The sequence below is a fragment of the Aedes aegypti genome, chromosome 3, assembly GCF_002204515.2.
Source record: "Aedes aegypti strain LVP_AGWG chromosome 3, AaegL5.0 Primary Assembly, whole genome shotgun sequence".
In the NCBI taxonomy this organism is placed as follows: Eukaryota; Metazoa; Arthropoda; class Insecta; order Diptera; family Culicidae; genus Aedes; species Aedes aegypti.
In genome coordinates this window covers 145,264,062-145,276,590 of record NC_035109.1, presented here as the reverse complement: position 1 = coordinate 145,276,590, position 12,529 = coordinate 145,264,062, and the positions used below count along the sequence as shown (strand labels likewise).

Genomic DNA, 12,529 nt, shown 5'->3' with positions numbered 1-12,529 from the left:
GGTGGCATACCAACTTTTCAAGATGGATTACCCCTCTGCAGTTATGTGTGTATAGTTCTGTACGACTTAAAAGTTGGTCAAACTGAGGGAAAATGTTCCTCTTTGTTGTCAGTGCGACTTCAAAGCAATATCAAGGTTTGGATAAATCTCGCCATTCATCAGTGCAGTTACGGTGTATGCTTTCATTCATGCTGTGCTACAGCTTTGAAGTCATTACATCCCGTGGGTTGAATTGCTGCAATGTCATTCCGAATATGTGGGAGTGGACGTGGTTTTGAGAATTCTCCTATTTTGCCAGTCGCTATATAATTGAATTTCTAGAATTGAGTGATGCTTGTTGTTTTCGTTTGGGTATTTTTGTTTGCACTCGGAACATACTTTCAATGTCAGTTTTTTTTTCGGCGGTGGGTCTAACTTGTTCTAGTGTTACGAATGCAAAATCCACCACAAAAATCATGGTTGTAGCTAATTACACTCAGTAGTATTCAATTCAATTCAATTCCTCAATTTTTTCAAGTTTTTAATTCTTCCAGAAATTTCCTCTGTAGAATCCCTGAAGAAATATTTTAGAAATCTCTTCAAAAGTTCCACAAGCAATGCTTCTATTCACCAATACCGTTTATTAAATAAAAACATCTTCCGTGCCTTTCGCTAGAATTTGTTTTCAAGAATTATAATTTTAATCCAAGAATTCCTTGATATGTTCTTCCATGAAATGGTTCAGTAATTTTCAGAAGTTTCATAAGTTTCCATGTTGATCTTTTAGGATTGTTAGTAATTTCGCACTTGTTCTCTATGTTCCTAAATGAACATTTTGAGCTTCATTAACTGTCACAAAACGGTGCTAAAAATTAGCGTTACACAGATTTTTGAACAGCCATTACTCTAGAACTAGTCATTCGATTGCAAATCTCCTTTCACAGTCATAAAGCTTGACTCTTCAACTGCTAAATAAAAATATTGTACATAGTTGTAGCAAGGAACGAAGAGTCTTGAGGGGGTGTGAAAATATGTCTTCCTAAAAAACAGCGTTACAAGGGTTCAGAGCTGGCTGAGATATGCCATCAGGCAAAAATATTATAATTTTATTTCACCGCTGGAAACATTCAAGACCAGCATTGCAAGGGAAAATATCGAACGGGCTCCTATTTGGAATGTTTACTAAACCTATAAAATAATATTTCAGTGCCGCTATGCAATCAATTTTCGATTTTGTTTCACAATTCGGCCCTTCTAGTGCAGATCTTCAAATGAAAAATACTCAACATGGTCGTAGCGACGAAAAACAGTAAAAAGGGGCTTCCATTAAAAAAGGGCTCAAAAACTTCAAAACATCATAATTTTATAATGAGCAAACCGATTTTTGATTTTCTTCCACCATTTAAATGCCTATAGTCATGCCTTTCAAAGAAAAAAAAAATATTACACATAAATATAAGGTTTTTAAGTGGTATGCCCTATTTCTTGGTCCCGTTTGCCTGTAAATCGAAATTCATAGCTATGACATGTAGTTCTTTCTTCATACCGTTGATTGTCGAAGTGAACTTGATAAATTTTAATAAAGATACACCATTTTGAAAACACTCAACAATTAATTTATCTGAAAAATTACAAAAAAACCCTTTTTGAACTGGAGCTTAAAATTCAAAGCAATGGCATGTACTTTTTTCGCCTTTAAATTAATTGCAAAAGTCAAGTCGAGATGTTTGAATAAGAAAAGAAGCTTCTGATTACACTAAAAATTTATTTTACCTAAGAAACTGTTAAAAACTCAATTTTATGAGTATGTCTGCCTATAATTAAAAATCCAAAGCAATGACAAGTGGTTTCTTTGACATGAACTTGCTTATGGAAGTTAAATGAACATGTTTAAGAAGAAATAGACATTTTCTGATAACACTTAAATTTCTTAGCCTAAGTAACTACGAGAAACCTTATTTCATGAGCTTGTTTGCCTGTAAATATAAATGTAAAGCGATAGCTCCTAGCTTTTTCGAAATAAATTTACTTATAGAACTTAGGTTTACATGTTTGAGTAGAAATCCACATTTTTGATTACACTCAAAATGTATTTTACCAAAGAAACTACGTAAAACTCTGCTTCATAAATAAATTGCCTTTAAATCAAAATTCAAAGAGATATTATGTTATGTTTTTCAACATAAAATTATTTATCAAAGTCAAGTTAACAATTTTTTTATTAAAACTCAAATTTTATTTTACCTGAGAAACTTCGTAAAACCTGTTACATAAACATTTTGCCTGTGAAGATATATTTAAGGCATTGTGTTTCCAGCATAAAATTGAGCGTAGAGGTTAACATGTTAAATAGGGAATATTTTTTTTTATTACACTCAAAATTTATTTCGCCTAAGAATATATGAAAAAACCCTGTTTCAAGAGCCTGTTTGACTGTAAAGCAAAATTCAAAGAGATGACATAAATTTTTCCGACATAAATTTCTTCACTGCAGTTAAGTTAACAAGGACGACTGTTTGACTTAAAATCAATGAAAACCTCAGTTTTTGAATCTTCACTTGAAAAATCTGAAGCAGTTTGTAGTTGTTTGATATTGATTTGAATGTAGAAGCCAGGTTAACATGTTTGCGTAGAAATAGAAGTTTTCAATAACACTCAAATTTTATTTTAGATAAAAAAACTACGGAAATCCCTATTTTATAAACTTTAATGCCTGCTAGATTGCCTGTAAAAAAACTTAAAGCGATAGTGCTTATTTTTTAATATTAAATCAATTGTAGAAGTCAAGTAAACATGTGTGAGAAGTAACAAAAATGTTTGATTATACTCAAAATTTAGTTGACTCAGAAACCTACGTGAAACCATGTCGAATAAACATTAATGCTGGTTGAAAAAATATTCAAAGTGAGGATATGTCAGTTTTTAACATCAAATTGATTGTAGAAGTTAAGTAGACATGTCTGAGAAGTAAAACAAATTGTTATTACACTCAACATTTATTTCACCTAAAACTGTGATATGCATATTTTTTTGAAGTATTTTTTGTGTGGTTACTAATTTTCGAATATGTTCTATTAAACTGATATAAAGCAATGTATGTCAAAATGACTTAATGTTAGCAATTTGAATTTTGATTTATAGGCAAACAGTCTCAAGAAATATTTTTTTCGTAATTTCCATGATAATACAAATTTTAAGTGTTAATTAAAATTAATATTTGTACTCATTTATGTTAACTTGACTTCTGCAACCAAATAAATGTCAAACAACTACATATCACCGCCTTAGACTTTTATATAGAGGCATGCAAATTGTAAAATAAGATTTGCATAGTTTTTAAAGTATAATAAATGTTGAGCGTAACCAAAAATTACATTTTTAACTAAAATATGATAAACTCATTTCTATCAGTTAGTTAAAAACGAAAAAATAGATGTTCTCATTTTGAATTTTTATTCAAAGGAAAAAAAGGGTCATGATAGAAGGTTTTTCTTTAATACTTAGGTGAAATGAATTTTGAGTACAAACAAAAATTTCCATCACTTCTCAAACATATTTACTTAACTTCTTTAATTCTTTCTTATCAATTTTATGTTGAAAAAAATAAATTATTATTTCTTTGAATATTTCTTTGCAATCATAAATGTTCTTTTTTTTCTTTTTCTTGGCATTGACGTCCTCACTGGGACAGAGCCTGCTTCTCAGCTTAGTGTTCCTCCGAGCACTTCCACAGTAATTAACTGAGAGATTTCTTTGCCAAAGTTGCCATTTTTGCATTCGTATATCGTATGGCAAGTACGATGACACTTTATGCCCAGGGAATTCAAGGAAATTTCCATTACGATCCTGCTTTTTGCAATTTTTGTTCAAAAAAATAACATGATATAGATTTGAATTTTAATCTACAAAAACATGTATGTTTTCTAAAAATGGTTTACGTAGTTTATTGGGTAAAATAAACTCCGAATGAAATCTTTTTTTTTACTCTATTTACTCATTTACAAGTCTTCATCTAGATATCATACCAAAGATTCCAGCAAGAATTCTTATAAAGAATAAGTTTGGAAATAAACATATGGATTTAATTTGATGATGTTCAAGAGTTATTAAAGTTAGAGGATATTTTTCTAGATATCTGTCAATTTCGTTAGGAATTCATTCATTAGATTTATCTTTAAATTCTTTTACACCTTTTCGATTTTTATAAAGGAGGAATCTGTTTTACTTTCAGAGTTCAATGTGGAATACAGAAGAGGACCATTGATTCTGTTATGTTTTGACAGCCACACGCCTAGGAGTTCAGCAAAGATTTTTTCAAGGAATTTCGGGAACTCCTTCAAAACACATGCAATCTTAGATACGCATTATTATAATTATGAAATCCTCTACAAGTTTCTAATAGGAATTCATAAGGAATGATACCTCTGCTTAATCTTTTAAAAAATCTATCCAGCAAATTGTACAATACATACATCAAAAAGCATTTCTTCATAAATTATATAATAATATGTTGTAATGTTTCGTTAACCTAATGGTAGTGAAAATCTGATAAAGTTGCTCTGCTTCACGTCAGCAACATCCGCCAAAAATTTAAATTTCAATTTTCAGATAATCCATTTCAGCAGCTCCGAAAAACTTTGTATGTTATAGTTTATCAGCACTTCTTCACTATAGTGCTACATGGCTCTTTTCGCTGTCCCATGAAGCACCTATTTAGTGGCACCTTTCTGCACCACATCCAGATCGGACCGGACACGTATCCTTATCACTTCGAGTATCGCCCCATCCACGGTGCTAAGATGAGGCGAATATCCTTTGACAGGTTCCGTTACGTGAACTCGTTTTCCACCTCTGTCCCACCCCTGTTCGGGGGAAAAAACGTGGCACGGTTGTCTACTTCAACTTTTTTGCTGCTTCCTTCCCACCGTAGCACGAAAAAAAAACTCGAGCATCTCAACCAGAAGGAAGTCACTTCCAGTTATCAGAACAAGAGTCATCCGACAAGAAACTATTTTTAGGGTTGAGAAGCTGGCTAACGTAACGGAAAATTGTCAGCTTCTTGTGTAACGTGCTCGGATCAAGCCATCTTCATACAAAGTTAAGAGATGGGAAAATGAGGGATTTAAGGTTAAATTAATTAAAGCTGCTCTGCTCATTCGGCGGAAGGAATAATAACACTAGGCTACACTGGTTCTAGCACTTTGAAATTTTGTAATGGATTCAATCGATTTGGGCCCGCTGACTTCGAATCAGTTTTCAGAACTTTCGTAATAGGTACAGATTTCAGGAAAATAGGATTTAGCCTTTCGGTAGTCGAGCGAATTTTTGTAACGCGAGTAGTCATCCTTGGTTTTTTATATTCAGCATGAAATAACTCGCGATCTAGATTGAATACAAAAAAACATCTTCAACAAAGTTGTTCAGTAGAGACTATTCAGTTTCGTAATTCACCAGGTACCGCTAGCTTGCACACATGTTTTGTTTTGCAAATTTCTCAGGAGCCTGATCACTTAGAAACATGGCGCCTTCGGCAGAGTTGTTCAGTAATTCGAGGCTATCTCTATTCAAGTTTTGAAATTGGAGATGATAATGATAGCCCTTGAGCTACTGAACAATTTTGCCAAAGACGCTATTTTTCCAAGTAGTCAGGAGATATCTGAATAACAAAAGTAAAATATTTACTGCCATCTAGCGGTCAAATTCTGAAATTAATGTGGTACCTTCAAATAGCGTTCTACCTCCAGAACAACTTTACTGAAGAACCCATGTTTCAAAATTATTTGAATTTTGAGAAATATCGATTTTAAATTGTAGTCTACTCAATGCACTGTATACAAATCGTAGTTCTTCTTCTTCTTCTTCTTCTTGGCATTACGATGATACTCTATGCCCAGGGAAGTCAAGGAAATTTTTCATTACGAAAATATCCTGGACCGACCGGGAATCGAACCCAGACACCTTCAGTATGGCTTTGCTTTGTAGCCGCGAACTCTAACCACTCGGCTAAGGAAGGCCCGAATCATAGTTAAAACCTACAATTTTGCTAAAGGCAGCACGCCGATAAGTTGCAAATTACAAGCGAATTTCAAGTTTTCCTTAAGAATATTATAAGTAAATTTTCTCAATTTACAAAATTACAGTTTTTATAGAAATAGTTCCCTAATGTATGGCGTTTGGAAAACCGACGACAGAAAAAATATCAAACAAACTCCATGAGTTATTACTTCAAAATCACAAGAATTACAATTATGTGTATCATTACTTCCTCTACAACTTTTCCGAAGACCGCATTCGCGTAAAAATGAAAATAAAAAAGTAAGATCAAAATAACTGATTTTTCAGGTCCACCCTAAGTTAAAACTTTCAAAATCAATTTGAAGAGTTAGATCAGTGATTCCCAAAGTGAGCGAATTCGCCCCCTTGGGGGCGATTTTCGCGTCCAGGGGGCGAAAATTTGTAAAATGAAATTTGGGGGGCGAAAAAACTAGAAAGGGGGCGAAAGTGAGAGAAACTGAAAATAATGATTTATAACATTTGGAAAAGACACTCAATTTAATAGAGGATTATACTCAACTAGTGGATTACACCATTTTCCTCTATTGATTGTACATCTTCCATTTTGTAATCTCAATACACATATATTGGACGAACAATGCCAATGACGAACTATATTTGATATGTATTTAGTTTTTCAAAGCGTTTGTGAATTGAATTGAAGAAATTTTCTCAAAAGATATTGCATTCAGATGTACGTTATCTATTTGAAGTCACATACATTGACAGAGTTATTGAAGTCACAAATATGTGACAATTATAAGATGTTTTCAGAAATGATTTTGAAGTTATTGTTTTTAATAATTCTACGGAAATTTTAGAATTGGACAGCTAATGTTACAATTATTGACATCCGGGTCATCACAAGTAAAGTTTTCAACAAAACTTGTTTTGATATTTTGTAACCGTCATTTAATCATTAGTTAGATTACAAACTATTTTAAGAACGAATTTCAGAAAATTTAACCGACAAAAGCCAACGTTATAGCCACTCATTACCGAAAAAATTAGGCAACTAAAAATAGATTTGAAAAAATATCGTATTGAAACCTCCGTATTGAAAGTTAAAAATCTGTTTTTTTTATAATTAAAAAATCTATTCGAGTACAGCCAGTAAGCCTGTAATACACATAGGCTAGTAATATTATGGATAGATTATGGAAGTACAGTGATACCTCCATGAGTCGATGTTCCATGACTCGATATCGACTCATGGAACCATACTAGAAACAAAATGTCATGGTTACTATGATGGTTTCTTGAAACAGCTTTCAAAAGGTTTGTTGTTCCATGACTCGATGGTCCCTTCAATATCGACTCATGGAGGTTTCACTGTATCATTATGGATAATGGGCGCCATAAACTTGTATCATTGCCGAATAATATCGGTACCATTGTAAATTTGTCACATTTCTATTTTTTTTCCACAAATGTTCTAACTTGCGTAATACGTATAACGCAAAAAGTTGTGTAAAATGTTTAAAAACGGATTTTTGACAGAGTTTAACATGGTAAAATGACATTAAATGAGCGGTAAATGGCGTCCTTTCGGTACCAGTATAGGTAATTTTCTGGTGTATACAATTTGAAGCATTATTTTTGACACTTATTTTTGACATTTTTACACTAGTTATCTTGATTACTTAACCAAGCTTCGATATACTTCAGGTAATATATCGATCAAAACTTTAGAAAAATGAAGTTATCGATGCAAATATTTCAAAACTAAATCAGGGGGGCGATTCCAAAAATCCATCTGCCTCAAGGGGGCGAAAGTCGAAAAAGTTTGGGAAACACTGAGTTATATCAAAAGTGTATTCGATAGAGTTGTTTCTAAAAATGTTTTCTAAAATTTCGTGGGAGAGTGTAACCACAGATGTTCACAAACAAAAACTTTTGAATCATAATTAAATCATCACTCTTTTTTTATTTAAGGAGATGCTTACCTCAATTATGAACAATTTCTCTGGAAACAATATACGTCTCAAATCGACGAGAACAGAGAAAACACTTTTTTCCAGCTAAACGTCGAATCGGACTGTTGTGTATTGGTTTATTCTGAAAGGATCAATTTCTAAAAATAGAAAATCCCATTATTTAACACTATTTGTGGCAGAGTTTGGGCTATCCTATGCACACATAATAAAAAATCATACATTATTATCATATGATAAATGTCAAATTAAACTGGCACAGTGAGATTTTACTTATGGTATTATGGAGATTGTAGATATAGGTGGCAATTTCAGAATCGAATTCGTTGATAGAAAATTTACAGAACCTTTTTGGATTCCAATTTTAGTAAGAGAAGTGCCATTTTCCAAATCCATCTCATCGTGGACTTCTCCAAAGCTTGCAATAGATCGCTCGAAAAATTGGTAATTATTCCACAATAAGCCTGCAATGATTTGCTACAAATCTAAAGCTATTCTAATACTATTCTGATTTTCACAAGATGCTAAAAATAATTCCTCCATTCTCATCAGAGTAGTCTCAAAATAATTTAATAAGAATCTCTTCAATATTTTGAATACAAATCCTCCGAGTTCACGTCGCTTTTCCTACAAGATTGCTATCGTGATGCTTTTCTTAAATAACCATCAAAAAATTCTTTTACAAATTTTTTTTGGGTTCAGTAAAAATTCTCGTCAGGCTTTTTTTAAAATCTACTTCAGAGCTCTCGCATGATTCTCACCAAATCTTATCAAGATTCTAATAAAACAAATCCTCAGGACTCTTAGCAAAATCCATCATGACAGGATTTTATTAGAATAATCACAGGATTGTACTCTGAATCCTTTCAAGGTTCTCATAATAATGATCTCAGGATACTCACCAGAATCCTTTCAGGTCTCTTGTAAGAATCCTCTCAGGTTTTTCAAAAGAATTCACATCAGGATCCACTCAGGATTTTCATCAGAATCGTCTGAGGATTCTCATCAGAATCCAATAAGGATTTTCATCTGAATCCTTTTAGGATTCTCTTCTGAATCCTTTTAGGGATCTCTTTTGAATCCTCTCAGGATTCTGATCAGAATCCTCTCAGAATTCTCACCAGAGTCTTCTCAGGATTCTTATCAGAATCCTATAACGATTTCCATCAGAATCCTATAATGATTATCATAAGAATTCTCTCAGGGTTGTCAACAGAATCGTCTAAAGATTCTCATAAGAATCCTCTCAGGATTTTTATCAGAATCCTCTCATGATTCTCATCAGAACCCTCTCAAGATTCTCATCAGAACCCTATCAGGATTATCATCAGAATCCTTTTAGAACACTCTCCAAATTTCCATCAGAATCCTCTCCGGATTCGCATCGGGAAACTCTCAGAATTCTCATCAGAATCCTCTCATGATTTTCATCAAAATACTCTCTGAGTTCTCACTAGAATTTTCTCATGATTCCTATTAGAATCTTCTCAGGATTCTCTCAGAATACTCATAAGAATTCTCTCAGGATTATAATCAGAATTCTTGAAGAATTCTCATCAGAACTCTCTCCAAATTCCCATCAGAATCCTCTCAGAATTATAATCAGAATCCTCTCAAGGCTCTCATCAGAAGCTTCTCATCAAAATCCTCTCAGGATACTCATCAGAACTCTATCCAAATTCCCATCATAATCCTCTCCGGATTCACAACAGGATACTATCACGATTCTCATTAGAATTCTCTCAGAATCCTCTCAGGATTCTCATCAGAATCCTCTCAGGATTCTCTCAGGATACTGATCAAAATTCTCTCAGGATTGTTATCAGAAACCTCTAAGGATTCTCATCAAAATTCTGTAAGGATTTTCATCAGAATTCTCATCAGCACTCTATCCAAATTCCCTTCAGAATCCTCTTCGGATTCACAACAGAGTCCTCTCAGAATTCTCATCAGAATCCTCTCATGATTGTCATTAGAATTCTCTCAAGATACTCATCAAAGTCCTCTAACGATTCTCATCAAAATTCTTTCAGGATTCTCATCAGAATTCTCTTCGAAATGCATCAAATCATCTCCGGATTCTCATCAAAATCCTCTCAAGAAGCTGATCAGAATCCTCTCAGGATTCTCATGAGAATCTCCTCAGAGTTCTCATCAGAATCCTTTCCGGAGTCTCATCAGAATCCTCTCAGGATTCTCATAAGAATCTTCTTAGGATTCTCATCAGAATCCTTTCGGGAATCTCATTAGAATTCTCTCAGGATATTCATCAAAATCCTCTCAGGATTCCTATTAGAATACTCTAAGGTTTCTCTTCAGAATTCTTTCAAGGTTCTCATCAGAATTATCTGATGATTCTCATCAGAATTCTCACCAAAAGGCATTAAATTCTCTCTGGATTCTCATCAAAATCCTCTCAAGAAGCTCATCAGAATCCTCTCAGGATTCTCTTGAAAATCCCCTCAGTATTTTCATCAAAATTCTCTCACGATTTTCATCAAAATTCTCTCACGATTTTCATGAGGATTTTTATCAGAAATCTCTCCGGATACTCATCAAAATCCTCTCTGGATACTCATCAGAATTCTCTCAGGATACGCTTCAAAATCCTCTCCGATTCTCATCAAAATCCCATCAGGATTCCCATCAGAATCATCTCAGAATTATCATCAGAATCTTTTCAAGATTCTCATCAGAATCTTCTCAGTATTCTAATCAGAATCCTCTCAGGTTTCTAATCAGAATTCTCTCAGGGTTCTCATCAAAACCCTATCAGGATTCTCATCAGAACCCTCTCAGAATTCTCATCAAAATCCTCTCGGAATTCTCAACAGTTTTCTCTCAGTATATTCATCAAAATCCTCTCAGGATTCCTATCAGATCCTCTAAGGATTCTCATCAGAATTCTCTAAAGAAATGCATCAAATTCCTCTCTGGATACGCATCAAAAACCTCTCGATTCTCATAAGGGGCTGTTCATTGACCACCTGGACTATTTTTCTTCAATTTAACCCCCCCATCCCCCTCTCATTTCTTCTTACAAAAATTTCAAAATTTCATTGGCAGACTCCCCCTCCTCCCCCAATAATGACCACGTGGTTTATAGACGACCCCTGAGAATTCTCTCAGGATTCTTATAAAAATTCTACCAGGATTCTCATCAGAATCCTCTCAAGATTCTAACTAAAATTCTTTATGGATTCTCATCAAAATTCTCTCAGGATTTTAATCAGAATCCTTTCAGTATTCTCTTCTGAATCCTATAAAAAAAACTTATCAGAATGCTATCAGAATTATTTTCAGAATCCTCTCAGTATTCTTATCAGAATCCTTTCAAGATTGTTCTTAGTATTCTCATAAGAATTCTCACAGGATTCTCCCATGAGAATCCTCTTCAGATTCTCATCAGATTCCTTTCAGATTTCTCATCAGAATACTCCCAGGATTCTCATCAGAATCCTATCAGGATTTTCATCGGAATCCTCTCAGAATTCTCATCAGAATTCTCATCAGAATCCTACCTGATTTCTCATGAGAATCCAACCCGGATTCATATCAGAATCCTACCCGGATTCTCATCAGTATCCTTCCAGAATTCTCAGGATCCTTTCAGAATTCTCAAAATGTTTCAGGTTTCCCATTAGAATCCTATCAGTATTCTTATCAGACTCCTATAAGGATTCTCATCAGAATCTCCTGTGGATTTTCTTCAAAATCCTACAAGGATTTTTATCAGAATCCACTCAGAATTTTTATCAAAATCCATTCAGTATCAGGTTTCTCTTCAACAAGTTGAATTTTAAATTTGAGAGATTTGAAAATATAATGACCTTTAAGATTGGCTCTTCTATCCTTTTATCATATTTTTTGAAATTCAGCGACATACATACATCATAATACTTACAAAAAGATAAGACACAAAATTCTACAGCAATGAAATTTATTTATCCATTGAATCCACGTCACCATAAAAAAATGGATGACTTTATAAAGCTTAGCTATGTTCAATTAAAACAAATTATGCTCAATTTAAAAAAAAGGACTAAAATTTACCGATTTGAAGCTTAAAAATGTGTATTTCACGGAATTATGTGGTTTGTAAAAAGAAATCTCAGATATTAATTTTATTTATAGAACATTAAATAATAAAGTAATCGTTATCAAGCGAAACAATGTTCATCCAAAAGCCATTATATAATTGAAGTGCGGAATTAAAATTGATTATTTCCGAGCAAAATAAATTATCAAACAATATGGATCAATGTGAAATAAAACCATATTTTTTTCTTTTGAGTTGAAATTTGATAGGGCATTATTCACTGTGCCCTTTATTGTATTCAATAAAATCCGTGCCAAGATTTTAAAAGACAGAGTAGAGAATTAAAGATGTTTAACAGAAATTTCAATTTCTTTGAAAATATGGGAACTAAACTTTAAAAAAAATTCTAATTCAGAATTATATTAAATTTGTGGCATGTATTTCGGTGAGCAGATGCTTACAAATGGTTATGAAGCATAAAAGTTTGAAATATCAGCGGATCAAAATCTATTGAATCCTTTCC

General features: G+C 33.3%; 1 protein-coding gene across 2 annotated transcripts in view; it reads right to left on the bottom strand.

Moving 5' to 3' along the window:
* Positions 1 to 12,529, bottom strand: part of LOC5575992 (synaptotagmin-4) — a 63,273-nt gene that overhangs the window by 9,093 nt on the left and 41,651 nt on the right. The window lies entirely within an intron of this gene.